Raw genomic sequence first — 14,821 nt, forward strand, 5'->3', positions numbered from 1 at the left:
CAGCCAGTCCATCCTAAAGGAGATCAGTCCTGGGTGTTCAGTGGAAGATATGATGTTGAAGCTGAAACTCCAATACTTTGGCCACCTGATGTGAAGAACTGACTCATTTGAAAATACCCTGATGCTGGGAAAGATTGAGGGCAGGAGGAGTAGGGGACAACAGAGAATGAGATGGTTGGATGGTATCAGCGACTCAATGGACATGGGTTTGGGTGGATTCTGGGAGTTGGTGATGGACAGGGAGGCCTGGTGTGCTGCGGTTCACGGGGTTGCAGAGAGTCAGACACGACTGAGCGACTGACCTGAACAAGAGAGGCATGCTACTGCTGCTGCTGCTAAGTTGCTTCAGTAGTGTCCACCTCTGTGTGACCCCATAGACAGCAGCCCACCAGGCTCCTCTGTCCCTGGGATTCTCCAGGCAAGAATACTGGAGTGGGTTGCCAGTTCCTTCTCAAATGCATGCATGCATGCTAAGTTGCTTCAGTTGTAATCCAACTCTGTACGACCCTATGGACAGCAGCCCATCAGGTTCTTCATCCACAGGATTCTCTAGGCTTGAATACTGGAGTGGGTTGCCATTTCCTTCTCCAACAAGACAGGCATAATGAACAGCAAAGTCTCAGAAATGTAGGTTTTGCCTCTCTAGATTTCAATTTTCAAAATTTATATAATTCTCTATTTTTAAGTGAGTGAAATTTGCTCAGTCTTGTGTGACTCTTTGTGACCCCTTGGACTTAATCCATGGAATTCTCCAGGCCAGAATACTGGAGTGGTTTGCCTTTCCCTTCTCCAGGGGATCTTCCCAACCCAGGGATCAAACCTGAGTCTCCTGCATTGCAGGTGGATTCTTTACCAGCTGAGCCACAAGGGAAACTATTTTTAAATTCTGCTAATTATAGAAACAAACTGAATGGTAAATATTTGTAGCTGAATGGATTCCTTGGAAAATTAAAGCTGCTGATATTCACTTTTGTAAAATTGCAATATCTCTGTTTCCTTACTATTTATATTTCCTAGTGTAACATTACAGACATAATTTACTTTCTTCTTTAATTGCATATTATATTTTTATATTTTGAGCTAAATTTCAGATGCTACTTTTCTATCAGGCAGTTCAGCAACTCTAAGCAGCTACAAGACATATATTTAAGTTACTATAACCAAAACGTATTTATAAGAGAACTATTATTCAGAACAAGCTAGATAAATAAAGTGTTTTCTTAGGCTTTCTTTTTCACTGGATGTACATAAGAAACAAATACTAGTTACATTTAAGGAAATCCAAGTAAAACTATATATCTATCTATCTTTTTTTTTTTTTAATAACCCAGACAGTATAATTGTCCAAGCAACCGAGTGTTTTGATTAAGCCTCAGGCTGGCTGCTGGTCATTTCATTCTGATGGTCAGAATATATTTTGAATACAAGTTGATTTAATTTAACTGGTTTAATCCACAGTTTCAACTTTTGCCTTTTTCTTTTAAAACAAATTTCATAAAAGCATCTGCAGAAGCCTTGTTTTGATTACCCTTTATCCTTTATCCTTAGATCAATATCAGTTTTTTTTTTCCCTTGCTCATAATCCATTATAGAAAAACTAGAGATTTCTACAGCATGACCAAAACTCTACATTATGTTTGCAATTTTCCGTAAGATTTGTATAGTATAAAATAAAAATGTTTGCTTTAAGAGACATCTGCTATAAATAAAATAACAGTGTAAATTTCCAAGAGAGCCGCACAACTGCTTTAAAGGCTCAAAACATGAGCCTGCTAGAGTGAGTTCCAGCATTTTGTGATTTTCCAATGAGTCAACAGTGTTCACCTCAATGTTCTTGAACCACGCCCCCACCCCAACTATTGGTTCTCTCAACCTCCCTCCCAGCCCTTGAAATTGCAATGATATTAGCTGTAATGCTTTCAATGGTCCTGCAGATCAGCTTTCATTCTCTGGGAAACATGTGAATGGCATTAAAACATGCTTCCCACTCTCACAAAATATTTCCTCAAAATACTATAAAAACTCAAACCAGTTACTTCAGATTCTGATAGTATCTTTACTGAATAGCATCAGCCAGTTTGAAAGGGTCAGCCATCTTGGTCAGTGACATATATTGTCTAAGAAGTTTCCAGAACTAGTCATTAAAGCTCTGTCTCAGGAGAAATTTGTAAGGGAGAGGAGAGACAGACTGGCATTTCTTCTTCCAAATTTTCCTGTTAATATTCTTTAAAAACAAGTAACAGAATTCTCATAATATGGTCTTTTTGAATGACAGGATTTTTTTTGTTTCCTCAAGTGAAGATCTCCATAGTGGTTGCAGTCAAAAACTGAGCTGAGCAATCAATAAGTAAGAATGACAATGTCAGCTCAAATACCACTGAAGCTCAGAGGATAGCAGAGCCACTATATTAAAAATGGCCATTGAAGAATATTTTAAAAAAGTCATTTAAAAACCTCTTCATTAAGCTGTTTATATTTTTTAATACAGAAGGTGAAATTAGAGCATAAAATAGTACTTTAAATTTTGAAATATAAAATTCTGTAGAATAACAGATATATTCAAGCTTTGACCTTAATAACAGTTTCAGGGCTTGATGAGGAAATATGTAAATAAAGACTCATTATTTTTCAGATAACAAGAAAGGCAGTAGGAACTTGTGTGAATATTTCTTCATTTATTTACTGCATATCTAGTATGAAAGTATTTTTCAGTATTTATAGAAATATATTTTAAATTGCTTTTTCATTATAATACCCCAAAGGCAAATTATTTTATTGGAAAATTGATTTGTTATCAAATAAAATAGAGATAAAAGTTTAAAATCTTTAAACTAGTCAAATGGTATAAATTTAGCTCACAAACACTTGAATGTGCTATAATAGATTTGTATACATATATATATTTTTAAACCTTCCCCTATTTTTTGTTCTCAAAGTTGACTTTCTGTAGCAATGGGGGAAGTGCTAGGTTGCCACTTTTTCAGACAGCAAGTGCCCAATGCACACAGAAATTACATGACTATCAAAATGAATTGCCACATTTTTTTTTAACAAAATACTCCCCCTCTTATAAATGGTTTAATTTGTCCATATCTCTTCTTTGGAGTCCTTTATCTTCTCCAGTGTCCTATCCTGCAGTATGTGTGAAATTTTATCAAAAGCTTCCTGATATTACCATAAATTACTGTGTAAGCAGAGCTGTTGCTTGTCTCCCAAGGGGGCTTTTGTCCCCTTTCTTTAGCAATTTTCTCCATTTCTACTTGTGTGAAGGGCTTTCCCTGTTTTGTTTTGTTTTTGTTTTTTTTTTTACCAAGAACCATATCTTAATGGCTTTGAGTTTTAGTAAGGGGATGTAGTAGAAACCTGTCCATAGAATAGTCTCATGACACCACAAAGAGGCAGGACATGCACTGTAGTTCATCTGTTCTTCCTCTAACAAGTATTTGGGAAGAATAATTCCTCTACAATAGGACATGAAAGTGAAAGTGAAAGTCACTCAGTCATGTCTGACTCTTTGTGACTCCATTAACTATACAGTCCATGGAATTCTCCAGGCCAGAATACTGGAGTGGGTAGCCTTTCCCTTCTCCAGGGGATCTTCTCAACCCAGGGATCAAACCCAGGTCTCCTGCATTGCAGGCAGATTCTTTACCAGCTGAGCCACCAGGGAAGGCCTACAGTGGGACATAGTATTATGTTAAACATAGAAAATGCACTTGTTGTGTTTAATATATTTTTCTACCTTTTAAAAGTTCATTTTGGTTGTATATTTTGCATGCGATAACTATTTACTATTTTTCCAGTTATCCATTTTTAAATCTCTTACAATATGTTTCATTAGGCAAACATGATAAATGTTAATCTTTTGATAGGAATTATTTTACGGGGCTCTATTGTACCTGGTTAGTCATAATTTTTGACAACCATGCAATTATCGTTTCTATTGTGAGCTTTCTTAAAAAATATTCAAGGTTAATTGGATGAATATTATACTCTGGAAATAAGTTATGATGATATCCTATTATAGACTGTACAATCTGGAAAGAGGCTGAATATTAGGGTTGTTTTATTACTGCCACAGGCAGAGATGGAGTGAAAATTCTATTTTGGGCAGCGCAGGAAAAGGTCACTTTGAAGATCCAGACTTTAAGAAGAATTGTCACTGTAACAGAATATCTAAAAACTACGTTAAGGAATAAAACCATAAAGCACTAGATGATGTGCCTGGGGTCTCATCAGCTGGCTGGAATTCCCTGTTTTGCACTCAATGACTTGTACTGCCATAGCTCTAATCTTATATAAATGCCACCTTAGGTATGATTTCAAAATCCGTTACAAAAATTAGACAACCCTGTGTCCCCCTTTAGCCTACATCACATATTAGCCTCACAAGCGAATTGAAAAGCAAAATAGGGAAGACGTGTCTCTGAATCTCCATACTGAGATTATTATAGTCAGAATAGAAAACAGATGTATCACCAAAACTCTGTGATGAGTTTTGTGTACATGAACTCTGTTCAGATTGTTTTCAAAGGCAACAGAAAAGATAATAAACAATAACACAAGCAAACCCTTCAAAATATCAGGCTTCTGATAATTTACTTCTCAGCACAACTACAACAAACAGGTACAATTATTCTTTTTAAAAAAAATTAAAAGAAAAAAAGATTTATTCATTTGCCTGTGCCGTATCTTAGGTGCTGCATGCAGGATCTAGTTCCTTAACCAGAAATTGAACCCAGGCCCTCTGCACTGGGAGTACAGAGTCTGGGCCACTGGATCACGGGGGAAGTCCCAGATGCCTTCACTCTTGGACCACAATGCGCAAGATAGGAAACTTATTTACTTAGGCCTTCTTGTCTTGTTATAGCTGTTCTTTCATCACTGTATTTCCTTTGTATATTTAATACCTTTGATGAGGGTAAATTGAGAGTGCTGCATCTGAAAACGATACATTCTGGGTTCCGCCATTGCAGTTCCCAAGAACTAGATGTATGAGCTAGTTTGAGCTTCGACAGGAATCACATAAACTATGTCAGTCAATTTCCCCACCTTCAAGATGGAGATAATAGAAGTTACACCCAAATGATTTTGTAAAGATTTTAAAAGTACATATATTTACCTATTACCAAGTTACTAACTACATGTATCTGTTTATTTAACTTAATAAACTCCATTGTGGGGGACCTTTTCAGGTTTACAGAAATATTTCTCAGGAAGTACACAGAATGCAAATGTACTCTCTGTCCCCAAATTCCCTGATTATTAACATCTTACATTAGTGTGGTATATACCTTATGATTGATAAATCAATGCTGATACACTATTATTAATTAATTACCAACATCCGCTGGATCATGGAAAAAGCAAGAGATTTCCAGAAAAACATCTATTTCTGCTTTATTGACTATGCCAAAGCCTTTGACTGTGTGGATCACAATAAACTGTGGAAAATTCTAAAAGAGATGGGAATACCACACCACCTGATCTGCCTCTTGAGAAATCTGTATGCAGGTCAGGAAGCAACAGTTAGAACTGGACATGGAACAACAGACTGGTTCCAAATAGGAAAAGGAGTTCGTCAAGGCTGTATATTGTCACCTTGTTTATTTAACTTCTATGCAGAGTACATCATGAGAAACGCTGGACTGGAAGAAACACAAGCTGGAATCAAGATTGCCAGGAGAAATATCAATAACCTCAGATATGCAGATGACACCACCCTTATGGCAGAAAGTGAAGAGGAACTCAAAAGCCTCTTGATGAAAGTGAAAGAGGAGAGTGAAAAAGTTGGCTTAAAGCTCAACATTCAGAAAATGAAGATCATGACATCCGGTCCCATCACTTCATGGGAAATAGATGGGGAAACAGTGGAAAGAGTGTCAGACTTTATTTTTCTGGGCTCCAAAATCAGTACAGATGGTGACTGCAGCCGTGAAATTAAAAGATGCTTACTCCTTGGAAGGAAAGTTATGACCAACCTAGATAGCATATTCAAAAGCAGAGACATTACTTTGCCAACAAAGGTCCGTCTAGTCCAGGCTATGGTTTTTCCAGTGGTCATGTATGGATGTGAGAGTTGGACTGTGAAGAAGGCTGAGCACTGAAGAATTAATGCTTTTGAACTGTGGTGTTGGAGAAGACTCTTGAGAGTCCGTTGGACTGCAAGGAGATCCAACCAGTCCATTCTGAAGGAGATGAGCCCTGGGATTTCTTTGGAAGGAATGATGCTAAAGTTGAAACTCCAGTACTTTGGCCACCTCATGCGAAGAGTTGACTCATTGGAAAAGACTCTGATTCTGGGAGGGATTGGGGGCAAGAGAAGAAGGGGACGACATAGAATGAGATGGCTGGAAGGCATCACTGACTCGATGGACGTGAGTCTGAGGGAACTCCGGGAGTTGATGATGGACAGGGAGGCCTGGTGTGCTGCGATTCATGGGGTCGCAAAGAGTCAGACACGACTGAGCGACTGATCTGATCTGATAGTTTATATACATCAGGACTCACTCTGTGTTATACAGTTTTCTGGGTTTTGGGACAAATGTATAATGTCATGTTTTCAGCAATAGAGTATCATACAGAATAGTTCTACTGCTCTAAAACGTTCCTTGTGCTTCCCTTATTTATCTTTCCTTCCTTTCTGTAAATGCCCTGATCCTTCCACTGTTCCCATAATTATGCTTTTACCAGAAGGCCACATAGTTGGAATGATACATTATGTAGCCATTACAGACTTTCTTCTTTCACTTAGCAACATAAATTTAATATTTCTCCATGACTTTTCATGACTTGATAACTCACTTTTTAACACTGAATGATATTCCCTTGCATGGATGTATGGTAGTTTGTTTATTCATTCACCTATTGAAGGACCTTTTGGTTGCTTGTAGTTTTCAATTATGATGACTAGAGCTGCTATAAACATTGGTGTGCAGGTTTTTGTGTGAACGTGTTTTCAAGTTATTTGAGTAAAATCACAATTGCTGGATCACATGGTAAGATTATGTTTAGCTTTGGAAGAAAGTGCCAAATTGTCTTCCAAAGTGTCTGTAACTTTTTGCATTCCCACCAGCGCTGAATGGCAGTTCCTGTTGCTTCACATCCTTGCCAGCATTTGTTGTTGTCATGTCAATGTTTTAGGTATTTTCCATTCTTATAGATAAAATGTATAAGTATCTTATACCTTTATTTTATAGGTAAAAGCATCTCATTGTTGGTTAATTTTACTTATTTTTTAACAAGTATGTGTTAGCTTTTATATACCTGACACTGTTCTAAGGACTGGTGTTATAAGAAATGAATAACACAAGACAAAAAAGCCTTTATGGAGCTTGTATTTTAGTAGGTAGAGGCTGGAAACAAAATAAAATAGTCAGTAAATGCATATAATATGTAGGATGGTGATAAGTATAGGCAGTGGGGACTACAACTTTAAATTGTGTGGTCAGAGAAGTGTAACCCTGAAGACAACATTTGAGCAAAGACTTGAAGGAGGAAAAGTAAGCAGTCTTGCAGACATTTGGGGGAAGTGTTCAGGCAGAGGGAATATCAAGTTCAAGGCCCTGGGGAAGAAAGATGCCTGGAAAATTTAAGGAGTAGCACAGAAATCAGTGTGAGCAAAGAGGAGATGATAAAAGGGAATTCCTGGGTGCCACCTTATATAGGACCTAGTAGGACAGGGTTAAGGGCTTTGGGTGTTACACTAAGAGAGGGAGAAAGCCATCACAGGGTTTTGAGCAGAAAGTGATACGGTACTACTTATTCTGTAAAGCATCACTGGGTAATATATATTGAAATTAGGTTGTAGGGGTCAAGGGCAAGTAGCAGATAGGCAAGGTTGGAAGCTACTGCAGTAATCCATAGGAGAGATGATGATGCTTGCATCAGGTTTGAAGAGAGTTCTAAAGTGCTTGTAACATTGCCTGTCACATGGTATTATAGTTATTATTATTTTCTTGTTATTATCACTAACACAAAATAGAAACTATCTTTATTCCTACATCATGTTTCCAATTACTATGATATCATATTCTGAAGTTAATTACTCAAAAATTTCAGTAAAATTATTGCAACTATAGTTATAAATCTTAAAAAATCTAACATCTTCTACTCTGAAAAGTTGAATTTTTTATTGGATTAGAGTTGCATGATATTGCTAGGCTATATCTTTTAAATATATTTCCCCTCTTGGAATATATTTAGCTCATTTAAAATATAATTCAGTTTCAATTTGCAATCCTTTTAGCTGGCAAGTCAAAGTGTCACATGAAATAAAGGGAGAGGCTTGTTAAAGTTTTAGGCTCTTAAACATGTATTTTTTTTTTCTTTCCCAGGAGCAGAAAAATCAGGGGGAGGAGTGTGATTACAATAGCTGTCATTCAGAATTATGAATAAGGGCACTTTGGATAGAGGTTCAGATCACTGAGAGTGGGACTGGGGAGATTCAAGGGAGATAGCTATTTTTTTTTTTTTAAAGATTAAATCTGGAATGCTGAATGTCCAGCTAGCTGTGAATGTGAGAACCTGAAATCAACACTGCCATCCTGCTTCTTTCAACCTACATTGGAATATAGTCACTGGGTCTTAGGCAGCCTACAGAACCATCAAGTATACTGCAAATGAGTAAGAATTTTAGAGAAACTCTCCAGTAATTTGCTACCTGAAGGTGACATTAGGCATCTAAATTCAGCTCCGCCATGACCGAAGTTATATATATATATATATATATATATAGACATCAGTTCACCTAAAAAATATTTACTGACATGCTCTAAATATGAGGACCTCTTTTAGGAACTCTCTTGACAGAGGTAAATAAAACGGAGTCCCTGCCTCAGTAGAATTTACTTTGTAGTAGGGGAGACACTACTACATTTAAGCACATGTATATGTAATAAAATGTTATACTGTGATAATGACTAAGTAGAAAAACATGAAGCAGGTAAAGGAGTGAGAAACAGGATAAAGGAATGAGAGAATGGGCATTTTGGATGGGTTTTTTAGGGAAGAGATCTCTGAAGAAATGATGTAAGAATGACGCACAAGTGCAGCAAAAATGCAAGTCGTGTACCAGTGTCTGGATAAAGCATTCCAGGCAGAGAAAATTCCAAGTGTGAAGACTGTGAGGTGGGAATATTTCTGGTTTAATCTAGGAAGGAGTCCACATGATTCCCCACCCTCAGGGACAGAGGAGAGGAGAGGTAGGAGTCAAGGCTGATCGGGAAGAATGTTGGGTTTCCACGACATGGGAAGCCTGGATGGTTGAAATCATCAAAGTATTATGCTCTGATTTTCATTTTGAAATGATCACTCTGTTGAGTAGGAAGAGTGGTGAAGCATAGGCAGAAAGAGAAGGTCTAACAGGCAGTTATTGCAGGTACCCAGGGAGGATCAGGGCTTGGACTAACTTGTTGCTTAGTTGCTAAGCCATGTCCAACTCTTTTGCAATGCCAGGGATTGTAGCCCACCAGGCTCCTGTGTCCATGGGATTTCCCAGGCAAGAATACTGAAGTGTGTTGTCATTTCTTTCTCAGGGGATCTTCCTGACCCAGTAATTGAACCTTCATCTCCTGCATTGGCAGGCAAATTATTTACCACTGAGCCACCTGGGAAGCCCTGGACTACCTTAACTTAAAGAGAGTTAATTCAAGATACATTCGTAAGTAGAGGTGACAGTGTTTGCTCATGTAACAGAGAAAAAGAAAAGAGATTTCATATGAATGGTGATATCTTATTGAATAAGGAGTGTAGACAGAGAAGTTGGGGTACAAGGAAACATTTTTTAAAGTGAAGAAAATGTTTATTTCTTATGTTCTCCATAAAGTCCACAAACACTTCTGATAAGTAAAAAACAAAACAAAACAATTTCTATTGTTTAAAAAAAGAATATACATAACTTGAGACAATAAAGGATATGAGATATTTATCTTTATTCTCTTTGAGATGAACATAAATATTTTCTGTCACAGTGATTCTCAGAGAATATTCTAGGCCCACTCGTGGTCTGTAAGGGAGCTCTCCAAGAGCCTCAAATGTCCAGGTGGTCCTTTTCATCATCAATGAAAAATCAGGCTTTATTTCATAGACCTACCTTGCCTTTGTGTGCTCAGCTGCTCTTCAGTTTCATTTGACTCTTGGCAACTCCATGGACTGTAGCCCGCCAGGCTCCTCTGTCCAGGGGATTTTTCAGGCCAGAGTACTAGAGTGGGTTGCCATTTCCTCCTTAGGGGATCTTCCCAACTCAAGGATTGAACTCATGTCTCTAGTGTCTCCTGTACAGCAGGCAGATTCTTTAGTCACTGAGCCATCAGGGAAGCCCAATCTTATCTTTAATTACAACTAAGAGGTTTTTTAAAAAAAAAAAACAAAAAAAAACTAGTAACCTATGATATTAACATTTAGTATTTATATACCAAAAATATCAAGTTGCTAGAGCTTCCTGTAGACTAAGTCAGTTTTATTTTCAGAAGTGCTGACAATGCTTGACAATATTGCCTCAGTTGTAAGGGAGTACCATTTGTTATCAGTGAACCAGAAATGTCTAGATTTGGACATTATTTTAATTGTTGTTATCTGTGTTTTTTAATTGTAAATTAATTGTCAGTTAGTTTAATCATTACCATTTTAGTTTCTTATGGGATGTCTCACTTAGCTTGCAGTGGTTAGTCATGTGTATTTGATCAAATAGTATTTTTAGATAGTAATATCCCCAAAGCATTGAATCCCAAAGTGCTGTGATTTGAATATGAATCATCCATACCCCCTGTTGCTAAAACAGATGTCTACATAATGTCCCTCCTTCATCCCTTAACTTGCTTAGGCAATGGCACATTGTTACAACTGAATTCATTTTTCCTCTGGAAGAACTGATCAGGTAGGGTATGTGAATTATGGAGTCTTTGCTATGATCAAATACTTTAGTTGACAGTTGATCAAATATGCCTTTTGGTACACCCACAAAGCTTTGTTTCTTCTAATTTCTCTTTTTTTATATATTTTTTTCTCAAGTTTTCAGATATACAAGGAAAAGTAAAAAGACATTCAAAATTTGTAGAATTTTCCTGTGCTTCATTTTGAGTCAGACAGGTCTGCAATTAAATTCTGGCTGCACTAATGACTAGTTGCTTGATCACTGACAAACTATCTAACTTTATATTTCAGTTTTTTCACCTGAAACTGGGGTTATACTTTCTAGTCTATTAGGCTACTGTGAGGATTCAGTGAGATAGTATATATAAATTTTATTACAGGTCAAGCACTAAAGTGATTTCAAAAATAGCAATAAGAAGATGGTAATAAAAATATTAGCCAATATTTTAGTGCAATTACTGGAACAAGATTTTAAAAATCATTCTGGTCAAATGTTAATAGAGTGATTTTTATGAGTTTGACATCTTTGACTTTGTTATCAAAAAATATGGCTTTTAGATGTAAAGAATAAGTGAGAATTCATCTGATGTAGAAAAACACATTGTGGAGTATCTTTCTTTTATATAGGATAAAGTAAGTACAGAGATTTTTCATATGAGAAAATGTACTTATGGTTAAAGATGAAACTTTGCCTCAAGAGTATATCTGTTTAAGTGGAGTAAAATCCATTCTCTCCTAGAGATATAAATGGTTATGGTTAAATGAATCTGTTAGTATATCCTAGGTGGACATTGACTCAAATGATTCTTTTTCCCTTATTTAAGCAAAAAAGACTAAAATTAATTTTGACAGATCTGGAAATTATCTAATAACTGCTAGATTATTTTTTTTTAAACTACCCAATAGCAAGACATTTTGATTATCAGAAATCTTGTCTGAAAACAGCCCTATAGTGAAATTGAAAGGGAAAGTCGCTCAGTAGTGTCCCACTCTTTGCAATCCCATGGACTATACAGTGTCAGGAAGCATTTAACAGGAGGCTTCCTGTGTGCTTTTTTTGATCTGTCATGAATCCTCTATCCCTTATTAACTCCTGAATATTCAGGAATTAAGTGGAGTAGCAAACAGCCCCCCAGGGGCTGAAGTATGCATGCATTTCCATACGGTTATAAGTAACTATTTATGACCCTCTTCCTTTTTATGAACCATACGGTAAAAGTGATTATTTACAACGCTCTCTCTTTGATATGGATAGCCTCATGTTTCCTTGATAACTTGTAAGTTTTGATTTTTATCTCTGCTGAAAATAGCTGCCTTGTAAGACAGTATAAATAACCACACAGTGTTGAATAAAACAACTTTGCTCCATTAGAGCTTTGGTCCCCTTGTCTTCTCTCTCGCTCTCTCCCTCTATTTCTCTCTCTCTCCTTTTCAGGCTAATTCTCTGGAATGCAGAGGCCCTCTGGGTTCACTTTCCTGCCCCAGCTTCTAAGACCCTCTCAAGAAGGTGCTCTGTGCCTTCACCCCATCAAGAGGGTGCCTGAGGCCTTCATGAACAGAGCAAGTTCCATGTCAGGGACTTTACTGGTTTTCTGCTTAAACCAAGGAATATCAACCTCTTTCTCTCTCCTTTACTTTCTCATCGTTGACTCTGTTCCACCAGGTTCCAGTCCATTAAAGGACCTCAACAATACAGTTCATGGAATTCTCTAGGCCAGAATCTTGGAGTGGGTAGTCTTTCCCTTCTCCAGGGGATCTTCCCAACCCAGGGATCAAACCCAGGTCTCCCACATTGCAGGCAGATTCTTTACCAGCTGAGCCATAAGGGAAGCCCAAACCAGGCCGCTAAAGAGTCTGTGGCAATCATCTGAAAACTAATTTTCACTCCAATAAGAGGACTGTCTCCAGCAAAGCCCATAAACGATTCCTGAGGAATAAAAATAGAGAATCTAGGTAATAAAGTCCAACATATTTTTCCTTTGTGTTTAGTTTCTCTGTCACAAAGCGTATCTCATGCAGAGGCCTTGAACTTGGCTCTTCAGACCAGAGTTTCTTGTGTGAAACAGCTGCCTCCACACTTCAGGTTGGAGGGCTGTGTGTAGAAGCATCACTAAATAAACCTCAATCCAAGATGGTGGTGGCACACCATATGTACGGACTCTGCGCCTGCGCCCAGCACAGCAACCTGGAGCTCAAGTAGCCTACCTGCACCACACCCACGAGAACTCCACCCCCTCCCCCACTGATGAAGTCAAGTAGCTCAGTTGTGTGCGACTCTGTAATCCCATGACTGTAGTTTACCAGGCTCCTCCGTCCATGGAATTTTCCAAGCAAGAGTACTGGAGTGGCTTGCCATTTCCTTCTCCAGGGGATCTTCCCAACCTGGGGATCGAACCCAGGTTTCCCACATTGCAGGCAGATGCTTTACTCACTGAGCCACCAGGGAAGCCACGCTGATGAGAAACTGTTAAACCAGCCCTGTCCACTGCCTGTCAAGGAAGGGTGTACTTCAGAGATTGCACCTCTCCCTTTTTGATGAAAGAATGAAGCTCTCCTTTGCTTCTGAACCAAACTTTATCTTGTTCTATTGGCACAAATGACAGTGGGAGGAAGGCGCGTTATTGGGGATCAACTCAGGAAGGTAAGTAACAGACCAGTGAAGAAATACAGGGCCTAGGTGAAAGAATTTCCTGGCCAGGTAGGAGTTGGTCTGCTAACCTGCATACAAAGAAATGAGGATGGAGATTGTTTTCTCCAAAGCCTTGATGGAAACGACAACCCATTCCAGTATTCTTGCGTGGAGAATTCTATGGACAGAGGAGCTGGGCAGGCTACAGTCCATGGGGTCTCGAGAGTCAGACATGTCTTAGCGACTTCACCACCACTACCAAGTCCTCATGTAAAAGATGATTATTAGCATTTGCATAATACTTTCATATATTATTAAGTACTTATAACATAGCAATGAATTTTAAATTGAGACCATGAAGGAAAAGATGAGGAAGAGGTCAAAGAAGGAAACAGCATTTCAGGGCTTAGACCCTCATTGTTGGGTACAGTTTTCTCCCAGCTCTCACAGCCCCACTAATTACTCTTGGAAAGGCAATTGGACCATGTCTTTCTCTATTACTTTTTAAAAAGATATTTATGTTTTTGGTTGTTTCAGGTCTTAGTTGCAGCATGTGGGATCTAGTTCCTGATCAGGAATTGAATCCAGGCTCTCTGCATTGGGAGCTCAGAGTCTTAGCTGCTGGATCACCAGCAAAGTCCCTGAACCATGGCTTTTTTCCTAACATTATTTACTCTTATTCTGTGACCTGGATTGTCAGACACCCTAGCTGTCTCTCCTTTCTCCACTCCCACCCCTGTCCCACCCAAATGGCTTAGTCACTAAGCCCAGTTTATAAATAGTATTAGAATGGTGATAGGAAAGACAAGTGGTTATAAGTAAGTGTCATTTTACTAACTAGAAAGGCTGAAAATATGGGCAAAGTTTTTAATACGATCCACAGAGTGAACTCAAATTTGTGCACAAGTGAATACACCTGTGTCAATAGTTGTTGCTATACCACATAGTGCTGTTCTTATATAAGGGCTTGTGTATTGGTGAAACATCACTCTTTGATGGTGAAAATTGTGCAGCTATTAAAAAGTTAATATTCTATTTTAATGAGTCTAAAAGGCACTCAAGGCATTATAAAATTTCAATGAAAAAGAGTAGTCTTGGGGTTTTGAGACATGATTCTCTCAAGACCCAAGGCTACACTTAACGAGGCTAGTTACAAAATGCATTCCAAAAATCATAAACTGGAAGTTGTAGATGAAACCTAGCCCAAGGACAAAGAGATTGGGCTCTGATGGTAAGGTTTAAGACACATGGCCCTTAATGTAAAAAATATATTTTCTTTCTTCTGACCCTTTGCTTTGAATCAGAAAACATATAAGAGAT

This window comes from Bos indicus, chromosome 3 (genome assembly GCF_029378745.1).
Source record: "Bos indicus isolate NIAB-ARS_2022 breed Sahiwal x Tharparkar chromosome 3, NIAB-ARS_B.indTharparkar_mat_pri_1.0, whole genome shotgun sequence".
Lineage (NCBI taxonomy): Eukaryota > Metazoa > Chordata > Mammalia > Artiodactyla > Bovidae > Bos > Bos indicus.